The sequence below is a fragment of the Pomacea canaliculata genome, linkage group LG6, assembly GCF_003073045.1.
Source record: "Pomacea canaliculata isolate SZHN2017 linkage group LG6, ASM307304v1, whole genome shotgun sequence".
Classification (NCBI taxonomy): Eukaryota; Metazoa; Mollusca; class Gastropoda; order Architaenioglossa; family Ampullariidae; genus Pomacea; species Pomacea canaliculata.
In genome coordinates this window covers 2881510-2907470 of record NC_037595.1, presented here as the reverse complement: position 1 = coordinate 2907470, position 25961 = coordinate 2881510, and the positions used below count along the sequence as shown (strand labels likewise).

The window sequence follows — 25961 nt, the reverse complement described above, 5'->3', positions numbered from 1 at the left end:
TTCCTTTCAATGTTCTGTCCCATCCCTGTTCTAGAATGATTTAGGTCGAGGCGAAGTAGTGAGATTCAGATATTCTGCTTGGTACAAACAGCAAAGACATTTGATAATAGTACAGGACAGACAGACAGACAAACAGATGAACAAATAAAGACAGCGATCTAGATGCAAAGAAATAAGTTGAGATACATTTTGTGTGGGTGAGAAGAGAGAGGATAAATATGGACTTAAGGAATAGTGAAAACTCCCGGCATCTTTAAAACAAGGATCAAGCACCTGAAACTTTTCTGTCTTCTATTGAATTTGCGATGTGGCTGTGCGAAGCCTGTTGTGGAATCCCAGCCCCTAGCCCCGTTGTAATGGCGATCTGTTGGTCTTAAGGCCGTTCTTAACCGACACAGTGCTTGAAACCTCCACTGCGATTCAAAGTCTCATTGTAGTGGCAAAAAGTTTGAACTTAGGATGCTGACTCCGAACAAAGTTTCAAAGTACTGAGCACTCGCTTCAAGATACCCGGTTTCACACACAACTTTTCCAAACTTGGTCAATCATTTGATATTTGTTAACGATATTGGTTAAGAACAACTTTCAACAAAAGGAAATGTATTGTGAAAGTGTAGTTGCTGAGCAATAGTTGCTGGAGGAATTCGGTTTGAAACAGTTTTGCAAAAGCCATCCAAACAGTCTTTAAAGCAGCGAGGAACTTGCAAACTCGGTGATGAGAACGGCGCAGCATCGTGACAGGGAAGCCAGACATGCGCAGATAATTGACAGAAAATCAAAGCTTGATGCTCTCTCGGAAGCTATCAGGTTTGCAAATAGGATTTGGAGGAGCTCTTTGACGTGAGTGATGTCAAGAAAACAGCAAAACTCGTAATTTTGACTCCGGGCCGCGGGGCGGCCAAACTCTGCTGTCAGCTGCAAACCTTGTTTCATTGTTGTTCCAGAAGCCACGCAACTCGCACGTGCAACATGATTTTTCATTGGACGGAGGCTGTCGGTGAGTTTTGTGACAAGAGTTGCAGGACTGGTGATCAGCGCTCACGTTAGCGGCTGGTTAAGCTTTGTCGCCTTAGTGACTCGTCATGCACCTGACCCCTGAACTCAGGAGCACGCAGTGTTAGAGGTGTAATTACCAACACGAGCCAGACTAGGTGTCGGGTAACTCCAGGTCAGACAGGGGTAGGAGGGGTCAGATCCTCACAGTGTGAAAGGTAGGTGAGTTTGTTGAAAACCGCGGTCGTCAAGGAGGAAGGTGTAAGTATGACCCCGGGGTCAGCTGCATGTGAAGGTGGAGCATTTCTCTCTCTGACTTAATCTCTTCAACCCTCTAGGATGTCAGATGGAATAATATGTTAAGCAGTTCATCAACAACCAGATTTTAATTAGTATCACCTCAAAGGTCGAGCAGGGCAGCCTCCATTTCAGATATCAGTTTGGACTAAACGTGTATAAGGACAGTGGCAGGTGCAGAACAGAAGACATTGTTGCAGACAGACACATACAGCTTCAGACACAGAAATGCACGGTTGCAAACCTAACAAACTACTACAGAATTGGGAAACGAAATGCATGTGTACTTTTTATGTATTGTGTGAGTTCCCTCTAGAAAGGGAGAAAGAAGAAAAACAGAGGACACGAAAAAGAAAAAAAAATGATATGAAGAGAAAAAGAGGAAGAACCTGATAGTTAAGATGATAAATAATTCACAAGTCCAGCAAAGTGTTTTTGGTCCTGAGCATCAGTTTTACCCTTGCGATTGTGTGCGTGTGTGTGTGTGAGAGAGAGAAGCTGGTTGTGCCAGCAGCCAAGACTGTATCACGAGTCTGCGTGTGTGTGTATGTGTGCAATCATTGCTATACATCATTGCCATGCACTACAACAACAATCCTGATTGCTTATTTCTGTGCACAGCCAACACAAGATGGCGAACAGCATTGTCAGCATATTTTCAAGGCTCGTGCGCAGAAGCAAAATTGCTTTCGCTGTTTTCTGCTCATTTGCCCTTTCAAATTTATTGAGTGAAAAAGGCGAGAAGTTCTTAGCTCGCTCGTTGCTGAAATATTAGCAAGGGGACGTTACCGAGTTTGCAAGAATAAAGGGAGAGAAGTGATGCTCATGCCTGAGGAAGCAGCGCACAGAATGAAGAAATCACTGATGGGCGATGACCAACATGTGACAGCAGTCCATGCTTCAGTCTGAACCTCAAGAGTAGGTTTGATCACACATTGTGATGGTTCATTAGACAGTGAACCGTGGTTCATTCACCTCGCGCTGAGCGAAAGTTCAATTCTCACAACGAGAGGTCATCTCCACACTTTCGTCGCCAAGCAAGAAAATTGAGAATACAAACATACTGATTAAAGTACACAGCTGCAGACAGACATACACAGCTGTAGACAGGAATACACAGCTGCAGACAGAAATATACAGCTGCAGACAGAAATCCACAACTATCACAAGGAATGAAGGTAAAAATGGTGTGTAGGAAGTGAAGGAAGGAAAAGAAACGAATGAGAGATTAGAATGGTGACGTGTGTGCGTGTGTGTATGTGTTTGTGTGTGTGTGTGTTTGTGTGTGTGTGTGTGTTCCAATGTCTGTACCGCCTAATTATTTGGTTTGAAGTCCAGTAAATGCTCTGTTGTTCAATGAAACATCAGTTGTATGTGCTCCTGCAAACACGCTTCACAAGTTGTCGTCAATTTTCTCTTGTTTTTGAAATGTTTCTGTGAAAAGAGGAAGTTAATGAAGAAATGAGTAAAACCTCGGGCAACAGAGCAGAAAAGTGCGGCAGCCTCAAGAAAAGCTTGACCTAGCGACTCAAATTTAACTCCATTCTGTCTCTTGAGTTGACAGTCCTTAATGGAATCGTAAGAAAGATTCTTCGCCGCACGATGATTTCTAGTTATGGACGAAGTCTTACAAGTGACAGAAAAATGTGTTACAAGGATATTGAAATCATAAAACTGTGCATGATTAAATTGCACAACAAAACATGATAAAGAAATCAAATATTGCCATATTAACGGTTCTGAAAGGAAGTTTTCTCACCCAAAAGACTCTTGAAACAGAAGTTTGGGATCTCACTTGTCTAAAAAAAAAAGGGCGTTAACACAACTTTCGGTCTGTCCAGAAAGACCTCAGTTCATCGCGAGGAAAGGACTAAAAATTATGGATACAAAGAATCCACAAACATTACACAAGTACAACTTGTACTTGCTCTACCCTCCACAACACTCCATGGATTCCTGGAAGCAGGGTGGACTGGGGGAAGCGAGATGCGCTACACGGGTATCGAACCGGCGCACCTCTCAGTTAGGACGCCAGCGCTCTAAGTCTGGGCCACCCGCTTCTCCGAGAGTACAGAGAGTAGCCTGGTAACAACCAGCTCACCAGTGACAACAATCTAATAAAAATAAAGACAGGAGGTGACAAGGGGCTTAGTGCCATCTTCACTTACAATATTTCCACGTGACTGTGATGTCACTCTACTGTCACTGTGTCACTGTAATGTCACTGTCAGGCCATTATGTCATACATGCAACACATGCCATGTCATTCAGCATCCTCTGTTAGCATTATGGGATGGAATGCAAGTATTGAGCAGCGGAAAGCCCGCAGGTTTGATTTGAAGTTTCGCACAAAGACACTTTCAAGGATTCCCTTGCCTCGGGCTTGTGAGGTGAAAGGTCAAGAGCAAAGCACTCCTAGCATTCATCATTCAACAAATGTTCACACAGTTTTTCACAATGAAGCATCTCTATTTTTTTTAATAGGAACAACATGTTTTTAGTCACTATGCATGCTTCTTATTGTAATCGCTGGTCAGGTCCATTCCTGTCTTCCTTCAACCCTTTCTTTTTCCTTCTCTCTCTGTTCATGTGTGAGAGCTGCGTTCACACGTGCGTATGTGCCTTCTTTCTCTTTATGTCCATTTAATAAATTCCTTGTTTATGTAACTTCCCTTTCTGTAAGTAGTTATATATCAGAATCAATGTGTCATTCTGTATGATCATGCATCACGAGAAAACTAAGGGAAAAAGTTATTAAGTAACCCCCTTCCTTCCTCCCCTCCCCCAACCACACACCTGACAGATCGTTCTGTTGGTATCCCCGCCACCTTCCTCTGACCCTCTTCTGGAATCACCTCCAGCTTTCACCTCCCTGCTGTGGCTCAGCACATTGTGGAACATAAGAGACCGACCTGGAAACCTACCAAGGTTCTAGGTCAGACAACTCCACAAACTCAGCTCCCAAGCTTCAGCAAAAACCGAGAAAAAGCCGACGGATCCCGCTCAGATTACGATCCGCCATTGTTCTGTCTAAGCCAACCGCCAGAGACAAAGGCGTCGGTGGCAAAGATGGAAGATGGACTAGTCCTCCGGGACACCGAAAAGCCGTTAGTGTAGCAGATGAATTAATCTCTTCGTCGGTGATAAACGTACTCTTGCCATTCCAGCCACGTGCAGGAAGCGGCGCAGCTCCACGTGCAATTTTCTGGGGCTCCCGACGAGCCTGGGATTTGTGTCGAGCTCTAACGAGCTCTGTGTGAACGTCACAGCTTTGTGTTAGCAGGACATTAGAGCCCACACGTCAATGAGCTTTTCACGCCTCTGCTTGTGGAGAGTGCTTTTGATGTTTTTCGCAGCAGAAAAGCACTAATTTATGACTGGGTGTAATTGAAGGTTTACTCTACTCTGAAAATAACGATTTGCTTGCGGATGAAGGATGGGGGAAGGAAGAATAGAGCAGAGATCATAAACAAAAAGTTGAGGATATTAATGTTTAGATTGATGGGGAGCAAGAGGAAGGAACGGAATTAAGGGATGATATAAAGTACAAGAAGGAAAGGAAAATGAGCCAAAAAGCAAACAAAGGGAAAATAATCGAGCGAAAAAAAAGACTATTTAAGTGAATATAGAAAGGAAAGAAAAATGAAAAGTAAAGAAAGAATCTTTTTTCGTCAAAACGACCAAACACCCTGATCCATCATCCTGGTGTAGCAAGCATCAGAACCGGAGAAGACTCCTCATGTTAATCAAAGATTCGAAAAAGTTGTGAACGGAAGCTCAATTCAATTTTGACCCTGGGGTCAACAAAACTAACAAACCTTAACTAACCTAACCCTAAACCTTAACTTCTTTCATCTCAGATTTTGTCACTACTGCCGCTAACCCAAAATGAAACATCTCCGTTTGACGACAAGAAGAGAGGAATCATAAAGTGGAAGAATCTTCGAAGAGTGTGACCTGCTGTATGCAAATGAGCCACGTGCTGGGAAAGCCAAGGCGAGGCATTACCGGAAGTCAGGGTGCAAGCAGCACGAGGACCAATTTTGTGCGCCGTCATCGGGTGGACGAATGGACAATAAAAGGGAGAGCAATCGCCAGCAGGACGGCGGGGTGGCGTAGCCTCATTACCGGGCCGTCAGATGCGAGCGATACGCGCCTGTGTCGTGCAGGCAGGTCGTAGGTCTCGGGCAAAGATGGATGCTCCCGGTCACGTGTCTGCTTGGCGAGCAGACGGCAGTGAGAGACAAGAGTCTGCTTTATTTCCGACCTTGTCGAGATGCTCACTCTGTCTCTTTTAACGAAGTTTAACTTGCAGGCAAAGATGTCCTTCATTGTCACACGGACAGAGTTCTCTTTTCTTTGTTTTTCTTTGAGGGGGGAGGGATAAAATTCATTTTCTTAACTGTTAAGCTATTACTGCAACCGTCACTCTTTTTTCTTAGGACAGATAACTCTTTCTTTTCACTGGCTCCATGGGGGTGAAGGCCGCTCGATGTGCTTTGTCAACTCCGCTCACCCAGGAACACTCGTTCGATGATAAAATAATAATCACTATCGACTAGTCACTTGATGGAGATTATTTTTTTCTTTTTCTTAAAAATATATTCTCTCAGCAAATGTATTCAATCTTTAGTAAATCGCGATGAGTCTGTTTGAAGAACAGTTCGATAACAGTTCAATTTCGCAATTTTCTCAGAAACAAATCAGTTGTCGAAGAATCGATTAGTGTTTTTGAAACAAATGTAGTCGAGAAGGACCGGGTTCAAATCTCCACAAAGGGCACCTACAATGAAGGACACATAGTCGTTATCCTGACCTGTGGAACTAAAACGAGTTTCGAGATCAAACCCTGTGTTAGTTGACATTTGAATTTGGAATTCTGAGGAAGGAGACACGGTTAGGTGGGAGGGGCAAGGTTGGGTTGTGTCGAGGTTTTCCAAAGGTGAGCTGATGTGCAGGTTGTGCAGGTGCCGGCAATGAATTATAAAATGTGGAGAGGTTAAAGGTCACTTATCTTCGATATCGGTCACAGATAGGTGTTCGACAACACCCACTCACTTTCAAAACCATCCTCAGGACCTGGTGACACTCTGTGTAACTTCTGCTTGTTTTATTTTTAAATGCCACAACCCTGGAGAATAGAAGCTTTCTGCTGGAAACCTGAATAAGGAAATGGCAGGAGAGTACAGCGTGGGTGAGTCAGGGGGTCACGTGGCAGGCGGCCGGGTGGATAAGAGCAACAGTGGAAAAAATAATTCTTAAAAAATACAAATGAAGAAAAAAGTGAATGCATGATCGGGATAAAAAGGTCGTGTTTCTCTGTCATTTTAATGTAACTTTAGAAGCGAACCTAATGCGCAAAACAATTGAAGGTAAAAATGGAGACAAAAAGTGAGGATGTCTCAGTCTTGAGCGCGTGCAGGCGTGCGACATCACGAATCTCTGACAATGTATCTCCGAGATAACCTTTCACATATGACAGTGTAGGCGTGGTCTCGAGTTTCTAGAAATATCAAAAAAATTCATTCATTGTGAGCGTTTCAAATAACCTTGCTTCAACGAATGAGGAATAAAAACTCTTGAGTTGTGTTCGTTACAAGAAGACATGAAAGAAATGGAAAAAGGATTTTTTTCTGTAAAGAGATGGGTCTTACTTCGCTGTCAGAAATTTGATTAGAATTGTTAGATAAAAAACAGGTTCAAATAAAAATCAGAAGAAAAAAAAACAACAGCTTTCTTTCACTGACTCATGGTAAGCAGTATTTAGTTGATGTTAAAATAAATCATTGTCAATATGTATTTTAGCTCAGATTGGTGTCAGTCAGTAAGATGGAGACAATAGCAGAAGTAGAAGATAGTCTGTAGACGACAGATGAAAGTTTTCACAAGACATGACAGGCTCTGGCTGGACGACTGTCAGGTTCTGTCTGGAGCTGTCTACCAGTATAACCTAGCTTCCTTCAAACCTAAGAAAATACTTTGAAAATAACGGTAAATCAAAACGAGAAAAAGGATGGTAACAGGAGACCAGAGGGGCCACAGGGGTATCCATTTTGCCTTTTGATGTCCTTCATTAACTTCTGGGAAGTTTCTGGAAGTAAAAACGTTATTGCGTAGATACAGCCAAGCGGCCATCGATTTCCGGAGAAAAACTCATCTGCGATGTTTGCAGCATCCCTACACTCCGCCCACGCAGCAATCTCTGATGTAGGTCGTCTCTATGTCACGTGACCAGTCCTGCCGTCACTGCGCATGTCTAACAACGACGCTGCATAATTAGTAGAGTTAACTCCCTTGTCCTTCGCGAGGGGTGTGTGGGGTGTGGGGTGTGAATGCACCTTCTTTGAATCGTTGTGACCATTCTTGCTTTGTCTGTTCCATCTTCCAACTATCCTTGCAATACAGTCCTGACGAGAGCTTTGGGTATACCACGTGACCAGACCACGTGACACTTGCTCGGCCTGATGGTCGGCCCCTTGTAGTGGCTTTAGGGAACCAGATAAAGTTCACTCTGTTAAGATTAATGACATGAGACTTGTGGTCAGGCTGTGAAATATTCAGGAGCTTTGTCCAGGATTGTCTCCTACTCACTGTCAGCTATAGACACAAACTTCGAGTAAGATATCAAGTTGAGAGTTGAGAGAATGCTGGTTCCAATCTACTGCCGGGTCTTTTTCCAGAAAGTATTTTGAAAACACATTTGTTCCAAAGGAACTGAAGTAGAGTAGATGCATTATTGTGCTTGTGCCACCATCTTGAAAGCAGTCTTCAGACACCAACCCCCTACAACTGATCCCAAAGAGAAACATCAAGAGAGAAAGATGTCGAAACAATTACTCCTCCCTCCTCTACTCTACACCCCAGTTTGCTTATTCTTTCACTGAATCTGTCGCATGGGCAGCTTGGAATCACGAGACTTTATCTCCTGCAAGTTTTAAAGACAAAGTTTCCATGGTAACGCCCTCGCAGACAGATGAGCTCGGATCCCAAACGACGGTTAAAACTGGTAATTTCTGGGTATTTGTATGAATACTGTCATTATCCTCCTCATGAAATAGTTGTTACAGAAGTTGTAGAACATTCCGAGATATGTGAATAGAAGTAGAAGGTATCAGGCACCGAAGAATTAAGGAAATCTCAGCGGCATAAAAATATAGAAAAAAGTTGTATAAATATAATTTTTTTAAAACAAAAGTTTCTAAAGTGTTCTTATCTCCTTGTGCTCGTAAATGTGGATTTCCTTTTTTGGTGTCAATTGATTGAAAGCAGAAAGTAGAGAGAGATTTCTGCCGGACGAGATTCTTCGTGTTTTCGCGAGAAATCCACACGAGGCTGCAAATTCAGGATTTGGTGGATGTCTTGGGTTACAGCTCGCGACTTGAGCGACTTCAACATCAACATTTTTGTTGTGGGTTGGGATTACCTTCACGTGCATGTTGCAAACTGCTGGCAAAGGAAGAACAGTCGCCGTTTATCCTCCGAGTTTTCTTAACCGACGAAAACGAGTTTACAACGACTGTTGTCCGCTAATTGAGTGCAGAGGTTGACGGGGATGTTGAAAAACAGAACGACGGGAGAAAGAGAGAAGAAGAAGAGAAGGATGGACACATCTGGCCGATGATCCCTGCTTGATGTATTGTTCCTCCTTTCCTGATGGTGTGTCGGGTCCTTGAAGGAACAGCGAAGTCGTTAGGAAGAAAATGATTATAAGATAGATTGAATGATTGATTGAATGATTGATTGAATGATTGATTGAATGATTGATTGAATGATTGAAGCAGGCGGCATGGTTAGGTAAGGACTACAATTCATCTGCGTGTTCTCCTTATTTTGGACAAGAGCCACTCGAGAAGCACGTGAAGTCAGTTAGCATGATGGAAACCTCGCAGCCCTCAGGAACATTGACAGATCTCCATTCCAGAAACAAGGAGAAAAGACAGACACGGAATTAATGGAAAAGAAAGAGAAAATCAATTTCTTTTTTTCTGAACTTCGTCCCCATTTTTAGGTATGAATGTTTGTTTTCATTTGGATTAAAATATTTTAATAATATTTTATTTCAAAGGAAATTTATCAGTAGTCTCAGAATATCTGTTTTTGTATTTGTTGCAGAAATGTCCGTGACCAGAGTTCATGGTGTTGTTGTAAGCTGAGCTGGTGTGGGAGGAGAAGGTCCCCCTTCCCTGAGGCCGTCTTACAGTCGCGGTGATGAACTTCACTCCCCCTCAACCCCTTCTAGCCCCTTCTATCCCCATGTACCCCTCCAACCTCCTTCTATCCCCATGTACCCCAGTCTTACGTGTTCTTGCCGATGTAATCGTCTGCTGATGGCGCGTGCTGTCCCGAGAAGAAGACCTCAGACCCAGTGACAGCGCGTGCTCCAGGGACTTCAGGCAGCACGAGGTGGGGCTTCCCTGGCCATTGCACTCGGTGCCAGACACCACATCTGTTGTAAACTTGTTACTGCTTGACAGAACCCACAGCAAGGCTCGTCCCTTTCTTCCTTTCTTCAGTTTCCGTTGTTCTTTTCAGGCGGAGGCCAACGGTGTGCTTTACATTTTCAAGCCATGCAATCTCTGAGTATGTTTGCTTGAGTTGATGCTAGAGTTCTGTGTGTGTGTGTGTGTGTGTGTGTGTGTGTGTGTGTGTGTGTGTGTGTGTGTGTGTGTGTGTGTGTGTGTGAATTCAATAGAAATCAACAGAACACTCAAACAGACCGAAAACCAGAGGACAGACTAGAAGAGGAGAACACATGAAGACGCAGACCGTGAGGACAATCAAAAAAGGTAGAGGAACAGAAAGCTGAACATACCTTTGAATGAAGGAGAAAGAAAGAGAAAGAAGAAACACACACACACACTCCCACTCACACACACACATGCACACACACCCACATGTACACACACGCGCGCGCGCGCCATCTCGTACCCGTACGCACTTCCTCGACAGAAGGAATCGATGAATATTATGCGGCATGATCACATAAACAAATGTAAAAGGCAAACAATAATCAGAACTTAGTCAGGGCTCCCTGATGTGGACACGATCGATCGTGAGTGCTTCTCAATGTTTAATCATCGCCGCCAGCAACACTCTGTCGTTGGCGCCATGATTAAAGGCCATCTGGCGACAGACGACAAAGGCAGGTCCAGCGCCCTCTGCTGCCGAGGCTGGCAACGGGGTATTCACAGCACGTGGAGGGGCGGGCTTCGCACCCACTCCCCACCTTGCACTTTTAAAGTCAGCCAGGCGAGCCAACCATCTCATCCACGCAATAACAATATTGAATTTGAAAAAAAACCGACATTGTTGTTATTGCCTTCGAGTCGCTGTAAACATCTGGAGGGGAGTGAGTGAATGATAAGAACCCTGATGTCAGCTTTAATGTTAAACAAGTTAAAACATTGAAAATGGTCACGTGGGCATTGACATTTTAGAAAGACTCAGCCCTATGATACGAAGCATATGAGGATACTATTATGTGATGCACCGATTCATGTGGTCCGCTACGATACAAATATTCATACGATACGTGTATTAGATGTATATTTTTGTGGACCCTTATGTGACTGTAGGTAGCCATATTGGACAAGGGAGTGAATGAGGAAAGCATGGTGAACTGTGGGAAGGATACATGGATCGACAGACAAGAGGAGGATGGGTGCTGCTGAAATGAGGAGAGCACGTGCTGTCGGCCATGTTTGATATCAGTCCCCGCCACTTAACCTGGGCGTTTCTGTTTTACAATTGCTTGGTCGAACCTGACATTTAACTGCGTCTATCGAGCACAGGAAGGTGTGCAGAAAAAAATATATTCTACCCGAATGTACGCCTTTGAGAAGTTTTGACAACCACTCATCGAACTATCCAGATAGATAACAGACAGGCATGCACGAGAGAGAACACACACACAGAGTAGATGCCTCCCTGTCCCTTGAGAACCTCCCAAATTCAATCTGTATCACTTGGGAGATCATCTAGACAGTTGTTGTGTCCGTTGTCTCACGTGTTCTGTTGTTGTCCTGTTGTTGTCCTGGCTGGACCACAGCAACTCTTTGTTGACCTTTCTAGCCGCCTGCTCACCAAGCTTCACAGAGCCTCTCGCACATCCTCCCACACCATTATCCTTGCACTCAATGGCTACAAGTCTGGGGATCGCCGTGTATACAGTGGGACCTGTTGTGATCGACTTCATGGTCTGACACCAGGCGAACTGCTGATGCAGACATTTTGCAATTGTCTGGTGTCTGGCGGTCAAAGGTGGCTGTCTTGCTTTTCCTTCCTCCACATTGTATTGGAAGTTTGTAAACTTTCCTCCTGTGTTTGTCTTGTTTTCTTTCCATCTTTTGCTCAAGGGCATTCAGACAAAAGACTAATTAAGGCGGGAGGTGAGAGAAGAGGACTGGCTGATGCTGGTCAGGGGGTCCACTTTCTACATCTGGCCTGCTACAGGGATAAACGAGCGGAAAACAAGTGTTTGAACAGCTCGGCTTCTCCATAATAATCTATCATGTACTTACACTTGGACATCTTACCCACACTTCTCCGAACTGTGGCCCGTGACCGATACGCACTGGGCTCATCTTTATTATTTTTAAATAGCAAAACACAAAAGCCACCGGGACATCAAGGGTTGTGACCCCAGCATATCAGCCAAACCCCAGCCGTCAACAATCACTGAGAGATGAAAGGAGAGAGAGAAGAGAAATGTAGAGAAACATGACAATGAATCGTTCAAAGGAAGAGACATTAAGGGAAGCTGCCGATGCTGCTAAACATCATCATCGATACCATCGCCAACATCATCTCCACCTCCACATTATACTTTCGCGTTTTCTGGAAGATTCTTTCACGAGACTGCGGCAGACTGAGTAATAGGGAGACCATTGTATGGATCTGTTTGAGGATAATCTGGCAGGCAAACTGATGATGATGATGATGATGATGATGATGATGATGATGATCCTACTTATAACATTAAGTGCCAATAAACTTGTCTTCACTGAATGCATGGATAAATTCCTGTCTGTCTGTCTGTCTGTCTGTCTGTCTGTCTGTCTGTCTGTCTGTCTGTCTGTCTGTATGATTACCTGCCTGCCTACAAAGTTTTCTCTCTGTATTCATTCCTTTCTTCTGATCGAGGGATTGCGCTCTTCACTGCATATGTGAATGATATAAATAATAAATAAATAATATAAATAATGCCAAAACCATGTGGCTGCAATAAGACAGACAATTGATGTAAACTTTATTTCGCTGTAGTTAGTCCAGAGAAGTTAAGTGGAGAGATGCATCTTTAAAGACAGTAAGAATATTGTGAGAAGTAATTTAGTGAGGTAAAAAAAAAACCAAACAATTATTTCGTAAACCCGAAAGATCGGCCCAAAAAGACAAGTGGAAAAGAAAAAAAAACCTCAAATTTTTTTTAAATGCCAAAATAAAGTGTTAGGTGCAGCTTCTTTGAATCAGCAGAAGAAAATTCGTATTTCTAAGTTCAAAAGTCAGTAGGACTTTGTGAAAAAATGTGGGACTAGGTGAAATGTCTTGGGTTACACTTCAATGTAGATAACTGTGCCTCTGTCACCCATCAGAAAAATGTATCGGAGACCATTCTACTTTGAAATAAAGGAAAACAATACTAATGTTACCGATTAAACACCGGATGCCGTGTGACTTAAATATAAGAAACACAAGTCGAGGAAAATGTGAACGAGGACATTGCAAAAAAAAGACATAAATTGTAAAAGTTTGAAACACCAAGGAAAGTATATAAATAGAACTTTGTGAAACTGAGTTTAAAGGAATTGGAATAATTAAGAGCCATCTGATAGCTGCCCAGCATCATCAGACAGGGTTTAGTGTGGTTATAGATGTTATTCCATGATGTAAGCACGTGCATCACGGAAACACTCAGCACGCGCCTTCAATCGTGAGAAAGAAATCCGTTGCACGGCAAAGTTTTAATGACTTTGGACGAAGACAATTCATCGCAGAAGGGATAATGTTTCCTCTGTGATTGTTTCAGAGGGAATTACAGTGATACCTCGGTTCTCGAACATAATTCGTTCCGGGAGGACGGTCGAGAACCAAATTGTTCGAGAACCGAAGCAATGAAACCCATAGGAAATAATGGAAACTGGATTAATTCGTTCCAAGCCCCAGAAAATGCCTATTTACTGGCCTAATTTGTATATAATATGTAGAAAAACATGAGTCTCAACAAGAAATAAGAAATAAAAGTGTATTTATTAAAACAAAAAAAAAATAAATAAAATGTACTGTACAGTACAGTAAATTGTGTTTCATTTACTGTACCTGTACCAAACTTTATGGCAGGAGGGAATGAATGTGGAGGGAGGAGGGAAGGGGGATGGTTATTGTATTGAAGGGGAGTCCTCTTCAATAAAAACAGAGGGTAACTGCTCTTCGGGTGTTTCTGTTCTCTGTATCTTTTGCTGAGGAGAATCAGAATCTTGCTCTGCAGTTGCTTGTCTGATTTCTTTACGGAAGAATTTGTCAATTGTTTGCTGTTTTTTTCTCCTTTGCAAAATTTTGCGGAAAGTGGACATAACATTGTCATTAAAAATGTTAACTGCTCTATTTGCTACCACTTTATCAGGGTGATGTTGTTCAACAAAATTTGCGATTTCTGCCCAATTTGCACACATTTCATGACTCTCTCCACAAAAACGTCACTCTCTCTCTCTGCACTCACACTGATGACGCAAGCAAGGCGCGCTGGGCTGAATCAGAGATCTGTAGGTCCCTACAGATCTCTGGCTGAATGAACGCCATTCGGCTCAACTCGGCTCATCTCGGACGTTCGGATGTTCGAGTTCCAAATATTTGTTCGGATTCCAAGACAAAATTTTCTCGAATTTCCTGGTCGAATACCGATTTGGTCGAAAACCAAGGCGTTCGAGAACCGAGGTATCACTGTACTTTACTATCCAGAAGAAATTGAACTTTCGACATTTTGTCTCACTAAATCTACCCGGCGTTTGAGGGGTATCCGTGCAAGGTTTGCCAGTAAAACAATTAGTCAGACACACAAGCTCGGAGCTTTAATCATCAAAATCTAATCAGTCCCACCTTTGGAAAACAATTTCTGCTGAAAAAAAAATAGATTGTAATTTATTATAGTTTTTTATCCTTCTGTTCATCTCTCTCTCTCCTTGGCCTATTTTCCAACCCTTTATGTACTTTAGCTTTCAACAACACTTGTCTATACAAACACTATAGTCAACAATGAGTAGTTTTCAGAGTAATGACACTGCAAGTGGTAGTACCAATATTATTTTCCATTATTTTTGAGGAACATCAGGAGACTGATGACTATCAGGCTCAACATCCTATTCTCGAACGTAGTAACCATTCCCCAAGATTTGGGAATGGAAGATAATGAAGAGACCAGTGGCCGAGATGGTTTCTGCTGATAACACGGAGATGGAAATATTGTCTATGGATGTCTATGATTTGTTTACATCATTTGTTTACAGTCATGGGGAAGAATCTGTTCTTGTTTGTGCCCCTTGTTTTGGCATCAACATCAGAAGCGCTAACGATGAGAGGATTTAACCAAAAATACTCGTGTGCATAGTTTAATTTATTCTTTTATTTAATATTTATTGTTATTTAATTTTTTATTTAATTTATATTTTAGCCTTTACCCTTTCGTGGAAGAGTTAGAGATGCGATCTGTGTTTTGACATATTCACCTGAATAGACCCTGAGCTCCAAAGTGCTTAACCAGGAAGCCATCCTACCTCCTCAAGTAATGGAATAGAATATAAAAGGATTAACGCCTACCTCTTTACTTTTGAGATCAACAAACTAAATCAGTGCAAGAAAACAAACAAAAAAAAACAAACAAAAAAAACAAGCATTGTTGACAGTTTATGACACGGACCAACACAATATCATGGCATCTTCAATACTGAGGTCTCACCAAGAATACCCAAGAGGTGGGTAGGAGCAGAGCCACCCATTGTTTTCGCTCAGTGGACATACAAACATCGCTCGCTATTGTCCAGATTTCCCCAAACAAAGTCACGTGACGTCAAGAAAGGTCAAAGGTTCATCACTGGCTTCATCTCTTGCCCCCCTAGCGGTTCTCGAGAAATGAGTATCACCAGATATACAAATATCAAAAACGGGTTCAGAGAACCACTCAGTTTAATGTTTTGTCAATAGTAGCTTGGGAATTTCGCCAGAACGCCGCCAATCGAACTCGTTGTGAAGATGTTTATAAGCAATGGTCGTGTTTTGGAAGACCTGGGAGCGGAGGACGAATGGAGGAATAAATTCGAAGGAAACACTCGCAAGGGGTTGGCAAACAGTCTATGCCTGTACGCTACTAACCCGCAGATTCTTATATTGATAACTGAATTAAATAGGTATGTACAACATGAGATGAGTATCTGTGTAGTCAGTCCCAAGGAATGGCGGTTAGGAGGAGGGTGGGTGAGTCTGTAGGCGGTGTGATGGCGATGCGGAGGTGTAGTCTGAGAGAAACAACTTTTCATCCTGACAAATAAGGTTGTCACAATTGATGTTGCTACACACCCACTTTATCTCTCTCCCAGGGTAAATAAGTTGTATATTTGTGGGTCTAATATCCAAGTCCCTGCGGAAATCCTGTTCAGGCCGCCATTGCCGAGAATGGAGCGAACAGTTGAGACAGTGTCTGCAGACTCGTCCTGACAAAGCTCCACAACCATCTTCTTCACCACAAATCCAATTTTGTAGAGTTTTTCATATGGAAACACACGAAGCTCACAAAATTGTTTCCTGCGGGTTTAAAATATTTGTTCTCGACTTTCATTCTGTTTTCAAGTTTAACACAAATATAAACACACACACACACCAACACATAATCAACTCTTTCGATCTGTAAACACCAGTCACTTCTGTTATTTTACTCATTTGTTTCTTAAGCTGGGTAAACTTTCTACTACTCTGTTTGCAGATTATTATTTTTGATCAGTTGGAGTCACAAAACATTCTCCTCCAAGCTGTTTGCAAATCTGTTTGGCTAACAATCGAGAGGAGCATAAAACTTCTTAATGGCCTTCATTCTTTCTGTTTTAAGCCAAACAAACAAGAAGCCTTTTGCCAATCTCTCCTCAAACACTCAGTTTTTGCTGTGTTTACCGGAGTAACTGAAAGCTTTGTACAAACCATACCCAGACCTTTATTCCGGTTCTCGTACAAACATCAGACAAACATCCGACTGTGGCGAGGGCGTGTTTGCTCGGGTGGTTATTCTGGTGACCACCCTCACACACCTGATGAACGAAGCTGTAAACATGGTTGACTTTGGTCATTTTCACTTGAATTATTCCTCAGGTTTCTCTAAAGCTTTATGATTGGGGGCTACAAAACCTTCATCTACAAAAATGTCTTCGAGAAGCGAATGCCAAAGTCGCGGGTGAAATATTGAGAGGCAAGAATTAAAAAAACTGACTTTAGTGCTTGGCAACATTGTAAGTTCAGACCATAAATACACCAAAAAAAACTAGTTGTTTACCAGATGTTGTTTACCAGAATCAGAAATACGACTGCTAGCTGAGCTTCGGGTGCATGACTACCAGGTTAGGACCAGAAATGAGGGTGGCAGGAAAGGATATAAATACATTGATGTGGACATTCAGTGTTGATGGAGAAACCAGGGTGGATTGTGGCCGCTAATAGGCCAAGTGGGCGACCCTGGACACAGTACAAAGCTGATGACAGTCCATTGGTCCCCACAGACAACAACAAGACAGTTGGCCGCATCCTACGTCACCAGGGAGCGTGCATGACGTCAACAGAAAATAAATAAATAAAAAAAGAAAAAATAAATAAAGAAAGAAGGAAGGAAAGGAAGAAAGAAAGAAATTCAGGTTTCGCAACAGCAGTAAAGGGCGGCTCAAGTATTGGGAAAAGCCAATATGTTGCTTGGTTCATAGCACGTCCAAGGGGGCGAGGGGAGATAATGATTGAGGGGAGAAAACCCTATAGGCCAGCCTGACTGCTGGTGTACATCGATCCCCACAACACCCGTGTAGAGGTGTGGGCGGACTTTCACAATTCCTTGACGTCTGTAGCGGATTTTTTCTCTCCTGACGATACCTGAGAAGAATTTCAGAAGAGTTAGCAACGGGAGGAGATTAAAACTGGGGATTGCTGTCTGGGTGGTGGGTCGGCTGGTGGGTCGCCTGGACTTTGCACCTTTTGCAAAGGTGAAATTGTTTGTTTACTTGAACTGCTGTGTGAGCCAGAGTGTGGTGAGTGCTGAGTGAGTATTTGTGTTGACTGAAGCTATTGTGTTAGTGTTAATTCTTGATAAACAGGATAATAACACAAGCGGACTGTTATTACAATTATTTCTCGTGATTTCCTCATTTACTAAGGGTTACTCTAAAATAATCCCTCATAGTCTGCTATGTCGAGCTAAGCCAATTTTAATTCAGTCTATAAAATGAAACTCTTTCAGTAAAGGTTTTTTCCCACTGTAGTCCTACATACATCATCGCTGTAGAGGGTTGAGAACCATGAGAGACGAAGGAAATTTTTTTTCCTCTCCTCTTACCTCGATTTTTTTAATTCAGCTTAATCGGAATTTAGTATTGCCTCCCTGGGTAATCCCCAACACAATTCCACTTTAATTTTATAAAAAAAAAACATAAAAAGAAGACAAGAAGCGAAGGATGAATAAAGGAATTGCAGGTGGTTTTTTTATACTCATTTTCATTTCCAAAACAATTTTTGTATAGTGTGAACGGTGCATTGATAAATGTTCTCATTCTAATATTCATTGATAAAAAGATTCTTCGAATAACTGTTGATAAAAGATAGGAAATTTAACAAAGCGCAGACACGCAAACTGAGAAGAAAGGTGTGGGACCGTGGGCTCGACTATAGGGTTTAATGCACTTGTCACGATTAACCACATCTTGCGTGGACTGAACACCAGAAACCTCTCTCACCACCACGACCCTTCATAGGGGTTGTCGGTAAACTCTCGGATTGCAGGTGTTTACACGTGGCATCGATCCTCCTGCCCACCCGTGATGACTGAGTCCGCCAAGCAGCCCACAGCCTCGTGTGAAACCCGGGTAAACAAAATACTAATTTGTGGGAGAAGGAGAAGTATTTCCACGTCTGTACTCAAACATTGTCTGAGGTTCAAGCTTCCATCTTCAGACTAGGTTCAAGATAGACACAAAGATGTAAAGATTGGTTGGACAGATTGGTATCGCTAGTCCGCCATTGTATGTAGACATGAAATACTAGATATCATGGAGAATTTTTTGTTTATTTTAACTCAAGCAGCTTTGAAAGAAATGAGATATGTAGTCCGAGCAGGTCTGTAAATATTGAAACATTTCATGCCAGACACGAATTCAAAGATTGCAGGATGGTGTGGCAGAACTGATAAATTAACTTGCTGAGACTTTTTTTTCAATTTTTCTTTTTTGTTTTTTTTTCTTCTTCTTTTTCTTTCTTTCTATTAATCGAACTTATTGCTGAGTTCTTTCGCAGCAAAGTTGTCGAAGCCGCCAAGGTGCACCCGAGATTGCAGACACCAAATCGTGTCCACGAGGGTTGAGGACAGTCGGTGGCGGAGATGTGTTTTTATTTCAGGGTTAAATGGAACATTCATTCTCGTCGTGGGAAGGCCTCCCACATCACAGTCACGGTTCACAAACGGTAATTTAGAAAAATGTCTCGTATATTGGGAAAGGAACTCGTGTTTCCGAAACGACAACTCCGAGATTCTTCTTTGGCAATAAATGTGTGAGGGACGTGCTCGAGGGCCATCACTCGTGTCTGGGAGGTCTTCTGGCTGGACTCCTCTCTCCTCCATTCATGAAATGAAGAACCAGGAAGAGGGTGATGGGATGGAGGAAGGAGGGTGAGGGAGGACCTGTACTGGCATCACATCAACAACGAAAGGCAGTAAACAGGAGGAGCAGTCGGGGTTAGGAGAGGTCGTCGGTGCACGGGAACGGTTGCACTTTAGTCGTTACCAAACCTTCGCTGTCTGGACTTTGCAGACGACAAGGCTTGGTCTCTCAAGGGATTCTGCAGCATCAGGGAGGTAATGACAAGCAGGGCAACAGGTGCTTGAAACAGCAAAAACATTGACAAACTCCGGCATCTTCGCCGAGCGGAGGAAAGTTTGATTAGACAAGAGCGACGGACTTAAAGCTCTACTACAGTAAGAAAAAAAAACCTTTCTTTTTTTCTAAAAATTTAGGAGATATCAAGACAAGATACTATATCACTAACCCTGGATGAAAACCCTACTTTCGTTGTCGAGCATCAACTACAACAACAAGTGCTACAACTTTTGTTTACTTTAAAATCGGGTAGTCAATCGATCGATCAACCAACCACCCGCCTAACCAAACAATCAACAAATTATTAACGGCTTTCAATACATAAGTTGGACATAGATAGATAGAGAGATAGCGATAGATAGATGTAAGGAAAACAGGGGCAAGACAGACTGACGCAAGCAGGCAGATGAAGAAGAAGAAACAAGAAAACAACGAGTGAATGCGACAAACATCGGAACAAAACATCGAATACATGAAAGATGGAAGAAGGAACAAAAAAAAAAACCAAACATAACTGTAACGAATAGGGACTAAAAATAAAATGAGCATGCCTTCAGAAACACGAAACCATTTCTCCTCCGTCACGATTTCAGGCGTTGATTTTCTCAAATTGACCTAATAAGGCGGTCATGAAAGCCCTTAATGGCCGAAGCGCATGCGCAGACGATCAAATTGGAAGCAAGCCTCAGACATCTGCTGAGGACCAACCCCTGAAACTGATCCAAAGGGGAACCATCAAATAAACAGTCATTCCTACCCCTACTCTACACCCCAGTTTGTTTATTCTTTCACTGAATCTGTCGCACGCGGAGTTTCGAATCGCGAGACTTTATGTCCTGCAAGTTTTTTAGACAAAGTTTCCATGGTAACGCCCTCGCTACGAGATGAGCTCGGATCCAAAACAATGGCCGCAGCTTCACTGGCTTAGACTTGTCATTTCTGTTTATTTCTGTTATTTCTGTCATTTATCTTACCCTGCTTATCTTTCTCATGAAAAGGTTGTTCGAGAATTAAAATTGCAGAGCATCACGTGTAAAGGTGAAGACATTTCCAGGTGTCAGATATCAGGCACCACAGAGTTAAGGAAACCCTAGCAGCATTTTATCCAAAACTAAACTAACTTTATCTTTCAAAAGAAAGGTTCTCAAGTATTATTCTGTCATTCTGTTACTTCCTTGTGATCGTAAATGTGGATTTCCTTTTTTGTATCTGGTGTCAATTGATTGAAAGCAAAAAGTAGAGATTTCTGCCAGACGAGATTCTTCGTGTTTTCGCGAGAAATCCACACCAGGCTGCAAATTCAGGATTTGGTGGATGACTTGGGTTACAGCTAGCGACTTGACCGACTTCACCATCAACATTTTTGTTTTAAGTTAAGTTAAGTTAGACTTTGTAAAGACAAAAAATGGAGTTTATCCTCGAAGATTTCGCCATAGAGGAAGGTAGAGGGGGGAATGTTGAAAAAAGTAAAAGTTCAAACAGAAAGAGTGAAGAATAAGTACATCAGGCGAGAGAGAGATTGACATTGTTTATTGTCTCAGTTTTTGTCATCAAGATTAGGTAGGAGGAAATTTACAAAAGTACTTTTCGTGCTCTATAGCAATGTAGTCAGTGATGTTGTCTGCCATTTAGTGGAAACAATTCTAAAATACTTTTTGGACTCGATTTCGACTCTGTTTTTGTCTGTTTGTGTGTCAGTGTGCGTGGGTGTCATAGAGTGATCAGGTGTGCTTCTGTCTGTAGTGGAGGGTGTGTTGTCAGTGGAGCCGATGGGGACGAAGGACTCTCGACTTGACACATCCCGGGTCACAGACGGAGGTCAGCCCTGGACACCAGACTTGTTAACAAACAACAAGATGAGGCCACTCACATCACCTTTCTGTTTTGGTTGATATATCACCTGGCGCCACCAGTCCAATTAAATCACCACAAAATGAAAATACGGTCCTTCCAGCCAGCCAGCCATCTGTTGGAGGATGAAGGGGAGGGCGGGACTGAGAGAGAGAGAGAGTACTACACAAGAAACTTTAGACAGGAGGACAAGAATACAAATCCACTCCTTGTGAATGGATTCGAAAGACGAGGAAGATTAGATAGGATAATGAGAATCGAGAGTACTAAAATAGTTCTCGAGTATTCTTTCCTCTTTCTTTGTCGTTGGTAGACACTGTGCTCGTCTCTGCCACTTGTTGGTAACAATACACTTTGAATTCTCGGAGCTAGGTATGTCGGCTTTCTTCTCAGGATGAATGCTAGCTTTTATTAATGATGAACATGGACAACCACAGAATAAACATGAGCTGTAGCTTTTATTTCAACAAAGAACATCCACGTGTATTAATTTCATCGCGACAAATGAGGGGTTGCCCTAGCAACGCCACACACACACACAAACTCTTATTTCACCAAGGTAACAGAAGGTACTATGGGCTTTCTCACCAGACGACACCGCATCCCTGTCTGGAAAGACACGATGTGAAATACAAGAAATTTTCTAGAATATTGGATTCACTTTCCTGGTCGTAACTAATAAGTTTTGTTTTTTACGTTCCTTGACTCTTCGCACCACCACAACCCTCCAGACAAGGGAAATAAAAGTTAATATCGGATTTTACTTGTCCTGATTTTTAGATTATTTGTTTGTCCTCTCTCTCTCTCACTCACACGCACTTACAGACCCACGACCCTTGATGGTGGCCAGGCTGCAAATGGCATCTGACCTGCAGACTTTGCTCCTGGTACCACCCAACACAACGAGATCCATGTCCGAGGGTTTTAGAGAGGACAGAGAGAAGAAATGTTGCGACTTGTGTTCGAACGCCTTGTCAATACCCGACCTTTGTGTACTCACGCGCTGACCCCGCGTGACCTCAATGCTGGGCATTAACACCAGTGGATGTGCGGGAGCCTGATACTAATGCACATTTCATCTGCATCTCATGGGAGGAGATGGCACAGAATAAGTGCACTCAGCAGTGCAAAAATGAACAAAGTTACACTTCAAAGCACCGCCTGGTTATTTCGGAACACGAGGCTGAGTGTGTGATGTCACATCGTCTTTCTCACTGTCCATACATTAGTATAGCCCCCACCCCTAATGCCTGACCTTTGACCCTAGGTCATTGATCATTACAGCCCTCGATACTTTCATCATGTTAGCTGACGTCTATAACTTTCACAAATTTCAATCTCCGCCTTCACATTGTGTGAATGGCCATCTGCTGCTGGCAAACATGTCTCCAAAAATTAATAACAAAATATTTGATGCAAGCAGAAATGCAGACTCCGTATAATTAAATGTAAAAATTGAAGAGTGATGACAAAACAGAGACAAGCATGCTGACAATCAGATAATGAAATGACCTTTCACTGCAAACTTTTCTTCTCGGCCGTCCTTTGACAGATGTCGACATCTAGCGAACTTTTTTTTTTTCGAATCACGTGGCTAGTCTCGGCGGTAACGAGGCCAGAACGAGATTCGGGAGAGCGTCAGACGACGGCATCGGTTTCATGTGGAATATATATATATCTACATTATCGTGCACCAGACGACCTCTTGCTCGGGGTGAGCGGCACTAGATGAAAGGACTAATCAGCCGTGCAATCACGCGCTGCTCAAACGGCTCCATTCCTTTTTTTTTTTTTTTTTTTTTTTGTCGCACCCTGCCAGACTTGGCTCGTGTATCTGACGGCGATGAGAGGTCAGAGGGCAGAATATCACATGTTATTTTTATTTTGTGTGTGTGTGTAAAATAAATCCTAGGTTGGATGGATGTGAAACAGCATCCCTCATTTTGTGTGTTTGTATGAAAGGCATCTATCCATCCATCATTCATCTATCGACTTTGAATCCTAACAACATCCTTCCACGCTCTTTCCTCCTCACACCATTCAACATCCTTGTCAATACTTGTGATTATAGTCAGTGGACTTGTCTGCCTGCTCGTTTTCCTTTGTCGATTTATGACACACTCTCCATCCTTACTGTTTGTTCCCTGATTCTTCTTTGTGTCTTCTTTCTCTTTTATTGCTTGTCAGCATAGTTGTTTTTCCTTCCGTCCTTCGTGTTCTGTCCATGTCTCCTACTAACGCGCTGAGAGCATGATCCGACTATGCGCTATATTAATCACATTATTATTATTATTATGTTGTTGTTGTTGTTGTGTGGTGGTGGTGGTGGTGGTGGTGGTGGTGGTGGTGGTGGTGGTGGTGGTGGTGTGAGATTCTTTATATGTGTGTGTGTAGAAGGTAGGAGTGGACCTGTGACCCTACAGTCTTAGGAATGGAGGTACTAGAAGTCAGCACACGCGCTTTCTCTTTCTCTCTCTCTGTCTGTTTCCACCAAGTGTCTATAGTCAGATACTGCACAGCAAAGTCAACTGAAGGAAGAACGCTGTGTGTCATGGGGATCGAACACACTAGAGTGCACGTCTACAGATTGTTCTCACCACTAGATTGTCAGCTTCCACGTGTGTGTGTGTGTGAGTGAGAGAGAAACATACACACACACACTCAATCCATACATTACCCATGACTTGACATTTTCTCTCTCTATCTGTCTCACACATACACACCCACTATTTACACAAGTCATCGACGAACGCACGCACACAATATTTCGACACACTTGTGCAAATTGTCACGTGGCCGGGGCAGGAGGAGAATCGTGTATGCGACACCACCCTACCCCACCCGACCCCACCTTACCCCACCCTGACCCACCCTGACCCATCCTACCCCACCCTACTCCACCCTACCCCACCCTGACCCACCCTAACTAGGTTTTCGCCTTCCAGAGAAATCGATGTAGGTTGGCACAGAAGTTGTCTGGCTCCAAACTGCCCTTTAATTCACGGCGCTCACGGCGAGCAGGAGAGCAACGGTTGTGTCACAGTCTCATCAGTGATGACAATGTCATTTATTATAAGACTCGAATGAGTAAAATACTTCCCGTGTTATCCTAGTTTGTATTTTTATTTTTACATTATCCGGTCCTCTAGTTGTGAATGCTGTTAGGGTCGGTGTGACTTGGGGTCACAGCAGGGTTTAGGTGAGAGTTTATTAGAGTTTACAAACATGTGCTCACGTGCACAGGGTCAAACAGCCATGACAGTAGGTTGACTACAATCTGTGCAAGTCTCACGTGGTCCTCATGCTGCTTTGTGGATGTGAAAGCTGACCTTTGCTGGCTGATATGGTGAGCCTCAAGAGTCCGGTCTGGATTTTATACTGAGAACAGTGGAACTTGAGGTTGGTGCACGCCGCGGTGTCAGAATTACAGGGTTACTAGGACTGGACTGGTCGTCCTGTGAAGGACCTGCTCACTGTCTCCCACAACAGGTGTGAGTGGAGGGCCTGTCAGCTACCACGTGCTCCTCACAACTACAACTACCAGTACAGGTGCGAATGTCTGACTGACATAAATTCCACTTATAGTGTACGTTACAGTGACGTGTTCTGTGAGTTAGCCCTTCCCTTTCCTTCCTTGTCACAACAACCAACAGCTGCTGACAAGACGTCTTCTCGATGTCACCAGCAGAGACTTCGGCATCCCTGGCAAGGTGGGAAGTAACAGAAAATATTGTATGGTTGTGCGTTCATGGACTGACAATAGTTTCATGGTGCTCTGTTCGTGCGTGCGTACCTGTGTGTGGGTGTGTGTATGTGCACCATTACTGGTCTCGATTTAGCCGAGGGTTCAATGTGTGATTACGTGTCCAGCAGAGACTGGCGACAACAGCGCACATGAAAAACACATTAACGCCTGCGTCTGATTCTTATTACTGTTTCGGTGACACGAGCTTGCAGAGGCAGACCGTGAGTGTCCTTTCTAATTGCCCTGTACCCCCGACCCCCACCATCCCGCCGACGTCATCATAACTGGCGGCGCCACCTACAACTAATGGCGACTGCTGCCAATCGCTCGGCATATCATTAACACACTTCTGTCTTTGGGTCCAGACACATTCTCCCCATGGACTCGGCGCCGAGGTGTGAGTAACGGTCTTTTATTTCCCGCCAGCGAAATGGGAAGAAGGGATGAGGGGAGGAGGGGGTGGGAAAATAGTGGAGAAAATGTGGGCAGCAAATAATTACTAGCGAAATAATTGGTGATATGAAGAGCTGTACATCGCCGGCAGTCGCCCCAGACGTGTTAATGCGCGGGACTCACGCAGGATGTAGTCCCACAAACACTGGGGACAAGCAAACAGCTCGATGGCCACATCACTGCTCGCCTCACTCCTTCCTCACTTATCTCACCTAGTCTCATGTCATCTAAGAATAATTATTACATTCTTTCACCTGGTTCTCAAAATAATTATGTTATAAACATAAAAGTATCTGCGGGCTGTTATTTGGTGACAAACACAAAGCCATTACTACTTTCTTTACTGAAACTTTTGTTTTACTCTTGTTTGAGGACCTCACCTCTGTTATATTTGTTTCAAACTTTTTCTTCAATATTTCATAAAATTGTTACCTAAAGTAGACAGAAAAAATAGCTGTAACCAGAACCATTATTGCTGTCTTACTTCAGCATTCACATTATTGTTTCTTCTAGAA

The 25961-nt window shown here is 43.1% G+C and overlaps 1 protein-coding gene across 1 annotated transcript in view; it reads right to left on the bottom strand.

The window, feature by feature from the left end:
• The window catches only part of LOC112566798, a 49925-nt gene that overhangs the window by 4342 nt on the left and 19622 nt on the right, over positions 1 to 25961 (bottom strand). The window lies entirely within an intron of this gene.